The sequence below is a fragment of the Prionailurus bengalensis genome, chromosome D4 (assembly GCF_016509475.1).
Source record: "Prionailurus bengalensis isolate Pbe53 chromosome D4, Fcat_Pben_1.1_paternal_pri, whole genome shotgun sequence".
Taxonomy (NCBI): domain Eukaryota; kingdom Metazoa; phylum Chordata; class Mammalia; order Carnivora; family Felidae; genus Prionailurus; species Prionailurus bengalensis.
Genome location: NC_057359.1, coordinates 2,384,551 through 2,402,665, shown reverse-complemented (window position 1 = coordinate 2,402,665; position 18,115 = coordinate 2,384,551). Strand labels below are relative to the sequence as shown.

Sequence of the window (18,115 nt, the reverse complement as noted above, 5' to 3'; positions counted from 1 at the left end):
TGGCTATATTAAATTACATGGGAAGCATTATCAGATAAAAAGTAATACTGGGGAGCCTGGATGGCTCAGTTAAGCATCCAACTCTTGATTTCGGCTCAGGTCATGATCTCAGAGTTGACGGGATGAAGCCCCATGTGGTGTTCTGCCCTGACAGTGCTGGGACCTGCTTGGGATTCTCTCTCTCCCTCTCTGCCCCTCCCCAACTCTCTCTCTCTCAAAAATAAATAAACACTTTTAAAGATCTGAAACGTCCTGGCACATTATAAGTCATAATTCTTATTATCTTTAAAAACTGTATATCACAAAAATAACCAAAACCCCTTGTCAATTATATTATAATATCTCATCTGATCTTTAACCATCACCAAATTTTAAGTCTTTTATCACAGTTATTGTTTTATTCTGGTGTTTTTAGAAACCTGTACCTGCAATAATGCTTTATCTTCGAGGAGATTCATGGAAAAGACCCTGATGAGTACTCTACAATAAAGATTTCTGAAGCTCTTAAAATCATAAAACTGAACTGAGAGTAAGAATTTCTAAAACTCTGAAGTGAAAACTGATGAATTCATAAAACTGCTAATAAAAGATGAAGAATAATTACAGAAGACTAAATGAGCTGATAAAGATAATCGTTAATTTTAATGACTTCATTTCAAACATTGCTAGCTCTTTAATATTTTGTTTTACCGATTTAAATGACTCCCTTTTCTCCTCTCTTTAAGTTATCTACAGCTTAACATCAATTTCATAAAGTTTATCTTTACAACAAAGGTTGACAATATACGTTTCTGCGTGAGTTCAATGAGAATCTGTTCTCCTTACTTCTTATAACAGGAAACAATTAGACAAGTCCTCAGCTAAACATTTTAGCCTAAAGAAGCTGTTTTATTTTTAAAAGCTTTTTTTTTTAATGTTTATTTATTTTGAGAGAAAGAGAGAGAGAGAGAGAAAATCCCAAGCAGATTCGATGCTGTCAGCACAGAGCGTGGCACAGGGCTTAAACCCACGAAACATGAAATCATGACTTGAGCCAAAACCAAGAGTGGGTCACTTAACTGAGTGAGCCACTAGGCTCCCCTTGAGAGAGACTTTCAAAGTTCGATCTGAGACTCCTTACGAACAGTTCCACCAAGTGGATTTGAAAAGAGCCTTTATGGTCAAGTTGCCATTTTTGCTGCACTTATGTAAATAACCAAGCCAAGTTTATCAAAACTAGACTTAATTTGAAAAATCAGTCTTCCTGTTCTTTTCAACAGAAATAGTAATAATTATAAAGATAAAAATAATATTGAATAATACACCTTTCTGGATATCAGATTGTAGTCTGTTGTCTTTGAGGTGTTTTTTTACCTGTAAACTGAACTGGTTCCCAAATTCTAGTTTCCCCCACTATTTGACTAGAACTTAACATTTCCAATTTTCTCCCACTTTTTTGACACGGAATCACTACAAAACTAAAATTAATTTTCTTAAAGCCATATAAACTAAAGCTGGACAACCTGATATAAACTTCAGAGTAACTACAATTGTTCATGTGTAGACAGTCCTCATGCCGCTGCTATGTGGCTGCTCAGAAAGACCACCAGGGACACTCACACTGCAAACCAGGAACATCTGTCAGCTTGCCACTGCCTGCCCCTCACTCCATCTGAAGATGCTCAGAACCCTGTATTTAGAAACCTTAACTAGCTACTCACCAAACTTAGAAAACTGAATTTATAATTTGCTCGAACTACTAACCTTTTTCTTTTGTTACCAAAGAAATGCCTCATTAAATTACCTGATCGCTCACATCTTACAGAGGCCAAATTTAGGTGGAAAACCTGCCTCCAACACCACCCCCTGAAATACAATATCCTCTTGTTCATCCTGTCCTACATATTTTGAGAATAGGTGTTTGCTAGGGCATTATGTTGTGCCTATGTAATTATTTTTTCAAAAAGTGTAAACTGACTTAGGTAAAACCTGAATCCAATTATAGTCCATTTATTTGATTGGTTAAATCTTAGCTCCTGGGAACCCCTGCTCTGGGGAATTTTTCAATCCCTGGCTCTTGTTCTCCTCACTATATTCTCTCAAAGGTTTTAAAACTATTTTTTTTAACATTTATTTATTTTTGAGAGAGTGTACTCAAGTGCATGCACTGAGGGAGGGGCAGACAGAGAGGAAGAGAGAGAATCGCAAGCTATCTCCACACTGTCAGCACAGAGCCTGATGTGAGATTTGAGCTCACGAACCAGGAGATCATGACCTGAGCCAAGATCAAGAGTCAGATGCTTAACCGACTGAGCCACCCAGGTGCCCCTCTCTCGAAGGTTTTAAATGCCTGTTGGCAGCCACTCACATGACAAATGGTATCCATCAGGATCAAACAACTGGATGATATCAAAAACAATCACATGAATAATGACAACAGTGACTACATGGCCTCCAGCCTGATGACTCTACTAATGGAAACAGCAAATGTGCTTATTCTTCTGCCTGTCTATTTCAACGGTAGTAATCAAGAATAACAGTATAATAGCTGGTCATACTCTCAGCCTGCTAAGCCAATGACCAAAAGGATATAATTGTTAAAATCAAGGACAGGCAAAGACCAGCCTTGAGGATCCCCCATGCAGACAGAACCAGTTTACTCATGCAGGCAAAGCTTAATGCAGCTTACCAGGCAAGGCTAACTTGACCTGGATCATTACTTTCTTGTGCCTCTAAAAATTACAAGCAAAACTTGAACGGTTTCCCAAGGTTGATACATGGTAACCACTGACTGATTCCATATTATTTAAGAGAATTCTAACATCATAACTAATCTCTGTGAATACAGTCACTGCCTTCTCACCATATAAGCTTCTTTATAACAATATACCTGTAAGCCTCATTCTATGTTCCGATTTGACCGTTTACAAACGGTCATTTTGGTGTGTGAGCACCAAACGTTTACTAATTACTACTTCAGTTATTCATTGGCCTTACTCTGGCTATTTTGAACCTTTGACACTATCAAAGAGCCAAATTTTCCAGAAATGAAAAAAGTACAATAAATTTAATGGAGACATTAACAGTAGCCTAATCTTATTAAAAATTAGCGAACTAAGAGAGACCGGAAGAAAATATCCAGAATGAAGCATGCAGAGGGTAAGAAACTGAGAGGGTTGGGGTGCCTGGGTGGCTTAGTCGGTTAAGCATCCGACTTCAGCTCAGTTCATGATCTCCTAGTTTGTGAGTTCAAGCCCTGCACCAGGCTCTGTACTGACAGCTCAGAGCCTAGAGCCTGGAGCCTGCTTAGGATTCTGTCTCTGTCTCTCTGTCTCTCTGTCTCTCTCTCTCTGCCCCTCTGCTGCTCATGCTCTGTCTCTCCTTCAAAAATAAATGAGCATTAAAAACAAAAGACAAAAGAGGGGAGCCTGGGTGGCTCAGTCGGTTGAGCGTCCAACTTCAGCTCAGGTCATGATCTCACAGTCTGAGTTCGAGCCCTGCAAGGGGCTCTGTGCTGACAGCTCAGAGCCTGGAGCCTGCTTCAGATTCTGTGTCTCCCTCTCTCTTTGCCTCTCCCCTGCTCATGCTCTGTCTCTGTCTCAAAAATAAATAAAAACATTAAAAAAAAATTTTTTTTAAAAAGAAGAAAAAAATTGAGAGGGTCTAATATGCTTCCGGTGGATTCTTAGAAGGGGCGGAAGGAGGCAGGAAGCAGAAAAACTTTAAAAGATGGTGTCTACGAACTTTTCAAAAGAATGAAAATTACTTTAGTACATATTTACTAAGAACTAAAAAACAAAATATAAATAAGTATATACCTAAACACATCACGGTAACATTGTTGAAATCCAAAGACAAAAATGTCTTAGAAGTCTTAAGTAAAAAAAGATAGTTTCCACTCATGGGAGCAAATATTAAACTGACAACATACATCTCATAGAGAAAATGAAGCTGAAGATGTAATTCGGTAACTTCTTTCAATGCCTCAGAAGAAAAACAAGTTAGGAAATTCTATACACATCAAAACTATCCTTCAAAATCAATTTGTGAAATTTTTAGCTAACATAATCAGAGAATTCACTCTTAGCAGCCATACAACAGGTGCAAAACACAGAGTATTCTTCAGGCAGAAGGAAAATATTCAAAGATGGGGGACTGGAATTACAGCAAGGAATGAAGAACAATAAAAAGGATAAATCTAAATAACTATTGATTATACAATATTTTTAAGATAAAATAGATACAGAACTAAAGCAGCACAATAGTTGCAATGAAAATGAGATAAATGGAGTTTAAGTGCCCAGGAAATGGAGGATATACCCAAATATTATATTTTGAGAAGTCAAAGATGCAGGTTTTAAATAATTTCCAAGTTAATTGGGCGCTTGGGTGTCTCAGTGGGTTAAGCATCTGACTTCAGCTCAGGTCATGAACTCATGGTTTGGGAGAGCCCCACATTGGACTCTCTGTCAGCACAGAGCCCGCTTCAAATCCTCCGTCACCCTCTCTCTCTCTCTCTGCCCCTCCCCTTCTCAAAAATAAACATTAAAAAATAACCTCCAAGTTAACAAAAAAATAAAGAACAAGGATCCAAAGAAAAACAAGAGAGAAAAGGGCACATTAAGCAGGTTTAATAAAGAGAAAGCACGTATTAAGATTTAAACCCAACTGTGTCAGTTATTTTGTTAAATGTCAACAGACTGAATTTTCCAAACGTAAGAAATATTGTCAGACTAGGTTTTTTTTTTTAATTCTAACTATACATTTGACAAAATAATCACTCAAAATGTAAGCACACAGAAAAGTATGAAAATAAAGGGTAAAAAGAGATAACAGACTGTATATACTAACCAGAAAAAAAAAGTGCAGCTATATTAATATTCCGCTAAGTAAACTTTATCTCTAACAACACTTTTTTCTTAAAGAGGAACACTCAATGACTTTATAAGACTCAACTGATGAGGAATATATACACCTATAAACGTGTATGCACCTAACAACATATCCTCAAAATATATAAAGCAAAAACTATCAGAACTAAGAAGGAACAGACAAATGCAAGATCAGGGTATCAATATATTTCTCTTTTGAATCGATACATCCAGTAGAGTGAAAGAAAAAACAAGTAAAGACACAGGAGAATTTAATATGACTAACCAAGTTGAACTGGCAAATATAGGCAGTGCATCCAACAAATGCAAAAGCACATTCTTTCCAAGCACGCACTGGATATTTACAAAAATTCATCATATGTTGGGCCATAAAGCAAGCTTTAAAATTTTCATAAGCTTTTAGTGTTCTGACTACAATGGAATTACAGTATAAATATAAGTAGAGCACAGAGTATTATTACAGTAGTGAAACTACTGTGTTTGACTCTGTTATCATGGATATATATCACATATTTATCAAAACTGCTAGAGTATACACCATCAACAGTAAATCCTAACATAAACTATGTACTCAGAATGGTGATGATGTGCTAACACAGGTTCAGTAACTGTAACAAACAAATGTTCAATCTGGTGCAGGATATTGATAATGGGGGAGGCTGGGGACAGGGGCTGGGGGATCAGGAGATCCAGGAGAACTCAGTACTTTCTGCTCTGTTTTGCTGTGAACTTAAAACTGCTCTTAAAAATAAAGACTTATCTGTAAGGATAACCCCAGAAACCTTAGTTAAGAAAACTCAACACAAAATAATTCCCATTTCCCACCCCTGCCTTCCCACTCCTCTTCTTTTCTCCACCCCACCCTTCCTGTATTTCCCTCTGCTTTCTGCCCACTGCAGACACATAAAAGACCAGCACGGTAGGAAGCTGCATCTGGAAACATGATCACTGGCAAGAGGGAAGGGATATGGAAAATCTCACTACTGCTCTTAAAGTTTATGTGATGAATCTCTTCTGCTCCCATTTCACTGACCAAGATAAATACATGGCCACATCTAACTCAGGAACCAGAATGAGATACTACCATACACCCACTGAAATGTCTAAAATTACAAAGACCAACAATACCAAACATTGGTGAGGATGTAAAGCAACAAGGATTTGTTCACCGTAGTATGAATAGAAACTGATATACCCACTTTGGAAAAGTTTGGCATTATCTACTAATATTGGACAGAACATATGACCCAGCAATTCTACTCCTGAGTGTACTGAACAGTAAAGCATGCAAAAGAAACACATACCTGAATGTTCACATCAAGCCCACGCTCGTGAATCCTGTGACAGCCATGAAAATGAGCCTCCTGAATCACCTACCATGGGGAGGTGCGCTACTCTGAACTCACCATCACCCTTCCCACCAGAACCACACTTCCCACAGGCTGTTTCTAGCCAAAGATCGGCCACAGGCAGAATACTAAAGCAGGCTTATTCCTGCAGGACAAGAGACTCCTGTGACTCCCAACTCTGGCTGGAAGACTCCTCACTGGCCTTGCTTAAACGTTCTTAAAACTACACTGCAGTCACCAGACTCTGCCTACCAAACATTCTCTATCCCTTTCTCTTCCGTATGCAACAGACCAGCAAGGTGCTGACCGCACCCTCACATGTATTTCCTCTGCTACATCTAAATGTGATCCAAACTTGCTGTCTTCTGGCTCTTTGGAGGCTTGAGCCAACAGTCTCAAACCAGGAACAACCCAATATTCATCAAAAATGGAATGAAGAGCCATGAAAAGTACAATTCATACGTGAATAAAAAAAACCCTAGTGACCACATGGTTACATGAACGGCAATTCCACAGTTGGTGTGGATTGAACAACACCAGAATAAACCAAAGAAATTACTAGTAGTTGCAACCCAAAGATTAGGGGTTTTTTTTCTTTCTTTTTTAAAAACATTTTTTGTAAGTAATCTCTACACCCAATGGTGGCGCTTGAACTCACGACCCCAAGATCAAGAGTCACATGCTCTACTGACTGAGCCGACCAGGCACGCCCCACAAAGATTAATTCTAAATTAAGACCATTCCACAGACCTGCCACTCCAGGATCCAACTATCCCCACCACATTTATGGATCCTGCAGTTCCCACTGTGATTTCTGACCTTAACAGTGACCAGAGCCCTCTAGGATCCTGGGGCTCCCTTTGCAGCTGCAGGGTAAGGCATGAGCACGGAATCCTCCCAGAGTGGGTGACCAGGCCTGTCACAACATTCCAATCTCCCTAAGCCTTTGGATGCCTTCTTCCTCCATGCTATACCAACAGTTCTGGCATCTCAGCTTTGCTTAGACAGACCACCTTTTGTTTGTTTCAGGCAATCAACCAGAACTCTAATCCCTCAAGCTACAACACTGATCCAGAACGTCTGCTGATGAGCCCACATCAACAAACACGGCCTAACCAACCTTCAGGTCCCTTCCACCATAATCCCACCCCCCTTAAGATCCATTCCCACAAATATTCCCCAGGTTCCTACCTATACAGTGGCAAACCAAACCATCTTTTGGGTCACACTCTGCACCTCCCACTTTGGGGCCTGCTAGGACCATCCCTGGGGGAGGAAAGGCAATTACAGGTTTTCCAGGCAAAGGGAGACGAAGTTCCTCACACAGGTGACAGAAGCGCTGCTTCTAATGGCAAAGGAAGCCCGGCAGAATTTAGGTCTCTAACGTCATGGCAAACTGACCGTATGTCCCTAATCCAATTCTTAGAATCCCATTCTTTATCCATCAGCACTCCTTACAAATTTGGAATTCAAGATGAATTTTTTACAGCAGTCACAGAAACTTTCAGGTCCCTTATGTGGAGTCTGAGTTACGAATTTAAAACCCTGAGCTCATCATTTCGCTTTGTAATGTTTTAACTTGGCTAGACTGAACCACATCCCCGGTTCTAGTTTGGGCGGGCCAGGGGAGAGTTCTCGTGCAGCACCTGTGGCTGCACATGTGCAGCCTGCATTCACTGCTCTTCTGGTCGCCCTCACCGATGCCAGGCAGACTCGGCCCTGCAAGGCTGCTGTGAAGGCTTGCCCTTCCCCCAGGTTCCCAGAGAGTCCTGCCCCCCCGTACCACAGGTGCGGTGAGCTCCAGGACAAGGGCCCACCTTGTGCAGGGCACCCACAGCACCAAAGTCAGAGGCAACAGAACTGACACAACTTTCAATTCATCCTGTACAGCAGACCAGACATACCCACAAAGCACCTGGCCAACTACTGCCCAGGGCACGGGTTTGAGCAGTCACGACCCAAGCACCAAGCTGAATACTAGAAAACTAATCATGGGCAAAAACAGGAACAATTTCTGTTTTCACGAAACTCAACATTCTAAAGAAAATGAAAATTCATTACGTTACATTCATTTACAGTATAATTTTGAGAAGAGCAGTAAGGTCAGCAGTGTCTCTAATAGGAGAACTTAACTACAGGGAAGTCAAGAAAAAACTCAAAAACTTCAGAAAGTTGATGGCTGTGGTAGCAGGTAATGGATATACAGAGTTCTCTGGACTATTCTACCTTATTACAAAAATCTGCGAACTCACACAAAAAAGAATTTCATGAAAAAGTGATACTTAAGACAAACTTTAAAGAAAGACTAGGGGAGTGCCTGGGTGGCTCGATCCCTTGAGCATCAACTCTTGATTTCGGCTCAGGTCATGATCTCAAGGTTCATGGGATGGAGCCCCGCGTCGAGCTCTGTGCTGACAGCCCTGGGCCTGCTTGGGATTCTCTCTCTCTCCCTCTCTCTCTCAAAAACAAACAGACTTAGGGAGAAAAAGAAAAAAAAAAAAAAAAAAAAACCTGGAAGAACCGAAACAAGAACCAAAACAAAACATTCCAGGCAGAAGAAAAGAACCAGTGCCCCGTGGTCTGGCGGAGAAGGTGCCGGGCACAGAAGAGAGGACAGGCGTGGCTGGAGCAAGGAAACCAAAGGGAGATGTGACGCCCGTGAGGCGAGGCACAAACGATAAAAATTACACATGCCTGTGAGGTCGTGTTATGAAATTGTGTCCTTAAAGCAATGGGAAGCCACTGAGAGTCTTAAGTAAAAAGGTGACATAATCAGACCTACCTTCTTAAACTGGAATTTTTTGACACTAACAAAATTTCAAACATGTTTACCTTTTACCCAACAATCTCACTATCTTAAAGCTATACCTGCAAAAACACAAAATAACAACACATCTACAAGGTTATTCCCTACAGCAGCACATATAACAGCAATAAAATACAAACAACCTGTGTTCACCGTTATGAAACTATAAGCACAAAAGAATGGAAAAGAGCTTGTATAAAGCAATCTCCAGAATGTATTAAATTAAAAAAAAAAAAAGAACAAAAAACAGAGAAGTGTTGAGTTCTACCTTTTGTTTAAAAAAGGAAAAGATATAAAAATATGCCAGTGCTTGTATCTGCAAAAACAAAACACTGGAAGAATAAACCAGAAACTAACAAAAAGGGGGCACGAGGGGAACGGTGCAGGAGACAGGAACGGAATGATGTGACCATACCTCTGTAACACGGCTCTGGCTTCTGAACTGCGTAAATGTTTTACATACTGAAAAAAAATACATTAAGCAAAATGAACGCAATCATTAAGCACTAAAGATTTCGTGAAAATAAACCCAATTAATAATCAAATTGGTAAGAATCGGAAAGAAAATATTTTCAAATCATTTCATAATTCCAAATGTCAACTGTGCATCCTTATGTAGATATATTTTACGAACAAAAAGGACTATAATGAAATACAAACCAACACTATGCTGTTACTGGTGTTTCCAAACGTCATTTACACTGCAGGACAAAGGGAAGTAATGTTGCAAAGAATGCAAATTTTCAATGTTAGAGAAAAAAGGATGAACTCAAAGGAAAAGCCCTGAGTTGTTAAATACGAATTGGAAATATCAATACAAAATCAAGTTGCATGTATTTCCCACATCTGTCTAATGAAAGTAGGGGCATCCCAGTAGCAATAAGGAAACACAGAACCAGATTTTGGTATCTAACTTCCACTCTCCAATAAAAGCAGCTGAAAGAACTGGCTGATAAAGAAAGCACAAAGTGAGTTATGAGCATCTGGTATCAGAAAGCAAGAAACGGTTCAAAGATTAATGGGGTGGCACCAAGGGAAGACACCCGGCTTGAAGGGACTGCATGGTGCCCAAGTTAAGACAAGCCGAGGAAAAAGAATGAGGGCTACTTGATTAAAACACTGAATATACCAAAGCCCATGGGTCCACAGTGGTCTAAAGAGAAAAAGCAAAAAGAGCAACTCACAACAACCCAATCCTGTACGCAGGAAAAAGGACATTCTGACCACTTGTCAGGACCTAGATTAATTACTACGATTTAAGAATAAGACTAACTAATATAAAAACATATGGACATGTAGATTCACATGCCTGTGACTACAGAGATCATTTATAGATACACACAAGGCCATATACATACGCATCCAAAAATTACACGTAGGCTGTAAGGATATAACTATAAACAAACTAAAACTTATTATAAATACAATCTAAGTTTTTTAAAAAGGTGTTCTGCCTTTTTAAAAGACAACACTACAATCTAACAACACCTAAAATGGTATAAAAAATATTTTACTAGTCTCTTCATTTACACTCTCGATATCTGGATAAAGTAAACATATGCTGAATGTATCCCTCTCCCTCCACCGCCTCCACCCAAAACACTCATCACATTCAACATTCTAGTGACTCCAGACTGACTCCCCTTGTCCCAAATGACTTCATCCACCGCCTCCCACAGGCTGGACTAGAGATCCTGTGCTGGCAGATTCCTTCAGTCCACCTTTCATGCTGCTTAATGCCTTCCAATGGCTTTCCCCACCTACAGGGTAAACACCAACTGCCTGGATATGGTATGCAGAATTACGTCAAATCTAGCCCCAAATTCTTGCTACACAGAATGGCCCTGCCAAACTACAGCTGGTGTCAGCATCGGTACCCACAGGGCACCTACTACAGGGACCCAGAAGTTTACACTTGACGAGGTAGGTGTTCTAACCCCATCTAACAGATAAACACACGCATAGGAGTAAATGCTAACACGGGGCAATCTTTGGTTGGGATTCAAATCCAGGATGGTCTCAAACACTCTCTGCGCACCTCTGCTGTGGCTGTCCTTCTCTGCTCTCCTGCTCTATACTCTTGATCCTTCTCGGGCATCGCCTTCTCCGCCAACTGCTCTCAGCATCAAATTCCCTCACCACATGCAGGCAGATCTTCCCCACCAGACTGAAAGGTCTGCAAGGGCACATCTTTATGTATTATGCCCATACAAGACTCGTTTTATTAAGAACAATGATTCAATTAAAAATTGCATTGAATACTGGGGCACAACTTATCAAACTGTTCACTTCAACATTAAAAATACCATGCAAAGTTCAAAAGCGGGAAGAAAAGGAAATCAACAATGACTGGCAGGGGCTGTTGCATTTCAGGACTGCACCGGGAACCCTACAAATTCAGTTAATGCTCAAGATGGCCTCGTGTGACAACTCAGAAATGGCAAGTTCAAAAGGCCAAGAGGTGGCGGGGTGGGAGTGGGAATCAGTCGCGTGGCTTCAGACCAGGACGGAGTGGGGCTGGATTTCCACCCAGACACCACAGAGTTGAAGGCCACACTATCTCCATGGCCAACTCCAGAGCCCACAGCCTTCTCACAACACCATAACGTCTGCCAAATTGAACAACATACTTGGGCAAAATAGTTGATTCCCTCTTCCAAGTTCTTCTCATTCAAGGAACAGGGAAAGAAAACATTTAATTAAGCATCAATAAACATAAGTATTTACGTAGATATGTATTAACTGCTCTTTCTCAGCAAATTAAGATCCTGTTAACAGCTAAACCAAAAGAAATACTCAACAGCATTATTTTTAATCTCTAAATAACCCATGTGATTAATTCTTCAGATACAGCATCCCTACCATGTAATTTTAATGTACCAACAAAAAACTGCTAACAATTAAGAAGTACAGTGGGTGAAGCTGCAAATGATGGACAATCAAGTAAATCACCGGAAACTGAAAACACTATTATCAAATTTCTCAACTTAAGGCTTCAGGTTAATAATTCTCATATCTTGTGACTAAGAGCCAAATTTGAGATACTGCCATAAGAGGCACAGGCACACACAAACCCCATCAGCGTCCCAGTTCACACTTAAGGGACAGGTACCATTATCTAAGACGCTCTGTACGGACAGCAATGACCAACACTTCATCGTCACCTGAATTTCATGGGTGTTAACAAATGTTCCATTAAAAACACATCAAAAAGAGATCTGCCACTGACCATGGGAACAGTACTGCAGTATTTCTCAAGGCCCTTAATTCGATGAAATGAATTGTGACCCTAATGGAGGGCAAAACACAGCACTGTTTCCCAAATTTAGGTGACCAAGGAACCCTCTGTTTTTCCTGTAGTATATCTTAGATCTAGAGTCACAGAGACACTACCTTAAACAACACTTCAGATATTCCAAAACTAAGTAAATGCCTTATTCTGAATTGGTAACTAAGGGTACTGTCAGAAGCAGTAGTGGTGGAATTTCTGGGATTTATCCAAAGCTTTAAAAAATATATACACATATATAGACAAATATATATTAAACATAGAGAACTACAGGCCTTTTTTACCTTACACATTTCACAACATCTTAACAGTAACCATTTCGCTACTCAAGACCAAAACTAAAAACATCCTATTTTATTTCTCACTAGAAATTAATACCTACTATCCATAATTTTGACATAAACATTGCGCGACCTTTACTCGTTATCAAGTCTAATAACGAATGTTTTCTGTAAACTCCTGGCTCTTCCAATTTGGGGGTGTCTGCCCATCAGCCAAGGCTGGGGGAAGGAACTGAGGAGGTTCCTGGTTGATGTGACCCCATGTGAAGTGTCACCACCTCTAAAAGGATGCTCACAACCTCTAAGAGCATTCTCAAACTCAACCTGCCCCGGATACACCATCAAGGGCAGGCTGGATTTCCATTTCCTAACAAAAGCTGTGTGGAAAGCGGTCACAGCCCTCTCCCTCCACCCTTTCCAGACCAGAGTTCCTTCCAGAAAATTCCAACACAGGAAAGTTACAGGTGTTCACGTCTCGGAAGGTATGTCGTCTCCAGCTGCCGTGGCGTCACACGCTCGAGTGTGCCCGGTGCCGCCTCCTGATGCTCCCGCTAGCGCAGCCCCTCCACCCGCGTATCCCACCCCGACGTGCATGGAAACTCCCGCTCCGACCCCAGGTCCCCCAGCGCACGGCACGCGACACCGCGTCCGCACGACCCCGCTGCGTCAACATGCGTGGTGCGCCCCCCTTGCGGCCGCTCCCACCGGGGCCCCCAGAGCCCACCCCGAGCACTGCGCAGCTTCTGCGTCGCCCCATCCATCCCGGCGCCCGGGGCGCAGCGCGCTCAAGGTCACTCGGGAGGCTGGGGCGCGAGGGGCGGCCCCGGGCGGGGGCGGGGCGGGGGGGGGGGGCGCCCCGAGCCCGCAGCGCCCCGCCCCTCCCCCCGCCCGGGAGGGGGGGGTCCCGTCCCGCGCCACGCCCGGCCGATTATGCAACGCTCCTGCGCCCCGCCCCCGCCGCCCCCCGCCCGCCGGCGCCCAGGCCTGCGGAACAAAGCGCGCGGGGCCCGCGGCCGGGCGGGCCGGGCGGCCGCCATGTTGGCGGGGGCGGCGAACAAAGGCGCGCGGCCGGAGCCCGAGGCCCCCCACCCGAGACCCGGCCGGCAGGGGGCGCTGTGCAGGCGCCGCCCGCGCCCGGACAATGCACCGCGGCCCGGCCGCCGCTCCCCGGGCTCCGCCGCCGCCCCGCAGCGCGCCCCGCCCGCGCCCCCCTCGCGGCCCTCGCTCTCCACCCTCCGACCCGCGGCACGCGGGCCTCACCTGCCGGCCGCCGAGGCCGCCGTCCGCAGCCCGCGGGCCCCGCCGTCCCGCGCCGCACTCCCGCCCCGGCCCGACCGAGCCAGACGGCGCCGCCCCGCCCCCGCTCCGCTCCGCGGCCGCCGCCGCCCGCCCCCGGCCGCACGGCGCACGCGCACTGCGCTCGCCGACTGCGCCGGCCGCGCCGCCCGGCCCCGGCCCAACGGGCCGCACTGCGCAGGCGCCGCAGACGGCGGGCGGGGTCTGGCGGCAGGGCGGAGCCTAGAGGGCCTCGGGGCGCGGCCTGGAGCCCCGAGCGGATCAGGGGCAGCTCACCTGCAGGCGGGGCGGGGCCCGGCGCTGCAGCGGTACGCGGCCTGGGAGCCGGGCTAGGCGGGAGGCGGGACTGGGCCTGGTGCGACTCACCAGGCCGCGAGGCGGGGAAGAGGCGGGACGGAGCGCGACAGGGCCTGGCGGCTGGGTGGAGCCCGGCGGGCGGCGGGCGGGGCCTGGGGCTGCTCACCTGGCGGCGGGTAGGGCGGGCCGGACGAAGCTGGACCTGGCCCGGCGGCCGGGCGGGGAATGGCGCCACTCACCCGGCGGTCGGGCGGATGCGAAGGGACGGCGCGGGACGGGGCCTGGGGGCCGGGAGGGGCCTAGCGACCGGGCAGGGCTGGAAACTGCTCACCTGGCGGCGGGGCTGGTGCGGCTCTCACGGGCCTAGTGGGCGATGGGGTCTGGCGCCGCTCACCTGGCAGCTGGGCGGGCGGGACCGAGCAGGGCGGGCCCGACGCCGCTCTCTCCCGGTGGCGGCGTGGGCGGCCGGGGCGGGGCCGGGCGGGGCTCTCACCTGGTGGCGCCGGGGGCAGCTGGGCGGGGCCCCGGGGCGGGCGCGCGGGGCCGGCCCCCAGGTGTGCGCCGGGAAGGGGCGGTGTTCGGGGCGTCGAGCCCCGGGAGCCTGGGGCGCCAGGGCTCGCGCCGGAAGTCAGGCATCCTGGGAAGTTTCGTTTTCGTTCAGTGGGAGGACTTTCGCGGATGGACCTGCCCTCCTCATTCTTGGATCTAAGCAGTAAGTCTTCCTGCAGCGCGCACGCCGCCCGGGTGGATGAGGCCGGGTACGGTGGTAGGGGCGTCCGCGGGCTGAGCCGTGGCTGCGTTGACACTGGCCACACGCCGGGTAGGGCGCCAGCCCCAGCCCGGCCCGTTCCCGGTGCGCGGACCCGCGGCCGCACTGCGCCGCCGCCGGGCTTCGCCCACCCACCTGCCCTGCCGGGAGGGGGAGGGGCGCTCTGCGGACCGGGGTCCCGTTCGGACCAGAACCGGTTCTCGCCCACCCACCTTCTTCGCCGGGCGAGGGAGGGGCGCCCTGCGGACCCGGGTCCCGGTCCGACCAGACCCGGGCCTCGCCCACCCACCTCTGTCCCGCCGGGGATGGGGGGAGGAACCCGGGCCTTGTCCACCCACCTGTGACCTTGAGAACCCAGCCCCCGACACACACAAGAGAAGTAGCCTAGCTCTCCTCCGAAATTGGGAACCAGGCGTTCCCAAGGTCGCTCGAGAACTCGTTTGACTTGTTTTACCCAAGATGCCCTTTGAGTGTTTTGTTGTTTGTTTGCGGGAGCATGGGGAGAGGAAGGAAAAGAGAAACAGTTTTGACTCCTGATGAGATGAGTGCAGGAGCTGAATCCTGGGTCTGAACCCCAACCCCCACCCCCGCACTCCACCCTGGAGCTCTGTGCTCGCAGTCCTCCACTCTCCGGAGCTCTCCCCTCCCCCACCCCGGCCCCCCACTAGCGAGGTGTCTTCGAGCAGGGAGCAGGGCACAGAGGGGACTTGGTTCCTCGAGCGCAAACGGGCAGCCACCTCGTAGTAAACCGCCTCACGGACTGCTGTCAGGTCGGATGACAGGACTTTTGGAGAACACGCTAGGCTCTCACGTGCAGCCCAGCGAGCTGCTAGTTAGCAATGCCCTCTGGGATTTTACTGGCACCTTCTTCTTTCCTCTCAAATAAGACTGATATGTGCCTGCTCAAGCAATTAAAGCTCATCTCAGGTGACACACTTGGCGAGCACAGGGAGTTCACAGGCCAACTAGAGGGCCAGTTTAGACACAAATACGGAAGCGTGTCGCTGTGCTCACCAGTGGGGATGTGTTGAAGGGTTGATACTTTCACTTGTGTTTCACGTGCACGGAGCACATCAGGAGCCCAGAGGAACGGGACGAGGCAGGTGCGGAAGAGTCCACTGGTTGGAACACTGCAGTGGCATCCCCTGGGTTTCTCCACCTTGCCACTATGGACATCTGAGGCTGAGTAATTCTTTTTACAGAGGATGTTTGGCAGCGTCCCTGGCCTCTACTGACCAGATGCCCTGAGCACACACCTTCCCCAACATTTTGACAACCAGAAATGTCTCCAGGCAAAGCTAAATGTGTCAGCCCATCCCCTCCCTCCTGGAGAAGTCCTGGTTTAAATTTTGCCTCTAGCGATGGTCACTGGGAGACAATGCACAGGCCAGGGTGGCTCACCTCCCTAGCAGACATAGGGTGGCACTTCCAAGGTACGCAACCACCATTCCTGCCAGAAGTATCTCACCCCCGCCCCTCAGAAGCCTTGCTCATTAGCATGCTGAATGTCAAAAATTACACCCATTTAAATCTGCCAAAAATATTGGGAGAAAATGAGAAAAGCTAGGGAATCAGGCCAGACACAGGAGACTGCAACCAAATCCATCACATGACCCTCGAACCTACACTACTTTAAAGGAAAGAAGCAACCAAAGAGATGAGGGGAACAGTTGGAGGATTTTACATATGGAATGTATTTCAGAGAGAGTATTATTGAATTATCCTTAATGTGTCAGTGTGACGATGTCTGTCACGAGAATGCCCTTGTCCTTAGGAGGTTTGTCTTGGATTATTTGAAAAATCAAGAGTCCTAGTGGCCACAACTTTCAGATGGTTCAGAAATATATGTATTTTACAGAGAGATAAAGCAAATGTAACAAAAATGCTAACATTTTGTGATGAGTGTGTGTGGTTCATTGTCCAATTCAAACGAGTCTGGAAAACTGAAGTTTTTCAAAATAACAGGTTGGAAAAGTTGGGCGGAGCCCCATTTATCTCATGAATCTCTAGGGTGCTAAGTAAGCATCCCCTGCTGTCTTCCAGCTCATTGACCAAGCATTTCCAGAAACTTAAATATAGAGCTAGTTTCTGCAAGTTTCCCAACCACACTTGACTTCTGGAGATTAGGTCAGAAAAGCCTACATGTATTTTTCCTCCTGCGGAAACTATTTCTGGCAAGTATCAATTGGCATGTTAACCGTTCCAAACCTCTACGAGGCGTCTGTCTCTTAATATTGAGTCCCTGGGCTCCCACTTGGGGAGAAGGGAATTTCTGCCCCAGAGATGAGCACATCTGTGGTGTGAGAGTGGGGTGAGCTCAGACCCACAGCGAACCTTGATGTATTGGTGTACTTACCCCGCTGACATTGATGTGATCGTTGGAAACCAGTCTTCAGAAGCTTTTTCAGAGTAGTTACGTTTATCATAAAATAATCCAATTCTTGAACATGGCAAAAAGTATTCTAAACGCATCATGCATGCTACACACAGGAATAATTCTCTATTCGTGTAACTAGGTGCATGAGTTTGACAGTCTGCTAGTTACCTTGTAGGTAAGGATGCTCTCTCACCATTGGCCACCTGGATCACCTCCTCCAATTGACCCAATGCCCTGCTACTCCCAGACTGTGGGGGCCGAGGCTGATGAACTGGGAACATTCAGGGTTCTTCCATGTCTAACACATCAGTCCTCAAGATCAGGGCTCCTGCTGGCCCTGCCACTCCCACCTGTGGCTACAGGTTTATGGCTAAACTAATTAGGCAGCCTTGTGTGAATCCTGATGAGATGGTGGCCTGGCCAGGACAGAGGCATCTGTTCTCCGATGGTCCTGATAAGGCACTGGGGCTAGATCTCTGACCAAAAGCCACGTTGATATACACTCTGCAGAGGTCTAGGGCTGTCATCCAGTGCGGAGGTGACCAGAGCCTGCAAACACGGTCAGCAGTGGGACCAGAAAGAAGGGACAGTACATCCGAGTCCACAAGAATATGCTCGGTGGAGGGAATCTCGCATTGATTGCTCTAGGGAAATGTTTGCTGAAAGAGTGACCCCAAGAGAAACCTCAGGAGCACAGGTCAGCCGTCTGGTCAACTGTGCAGCTTCCTCCCCGGTTGGCTCCTGCCTCCCTCCAGGTCATTTTCTACGCTGCAGGCAAAG

General features: G+C 46.6%; 1 protein-coding gene across 4 annotated transcripts in view; it reads right to left on the bottom strand.

The window, feature by feature from the left end:
* Positions 1-14,710, bottom strand: part of SPIN1 (spindlin 1) — a 77,354-nt gene extending 62,644 nt beyond the window's left edge. For 2 of the 4 annotated variants that reach the window (XM_043566717.1, XM_043566719.1), the window contains exon 1: positions 13,857-13,990. The gene's annotated coding sequence lies outside the window, so the exon portion shown is untranslated. Of the gene's footprint in view, positions 1-13,320; positions 13,379-13,856; positions 13,991-14,520 lie in introns of those variants that run through there. The other 2 variants (XM_043566715.1, XM_043566716.1) reach the window with 2 other exon arrangements.
* Between the last annotated feature and the right edge of the window lie 3,405 nt (positions 14,711-18,115).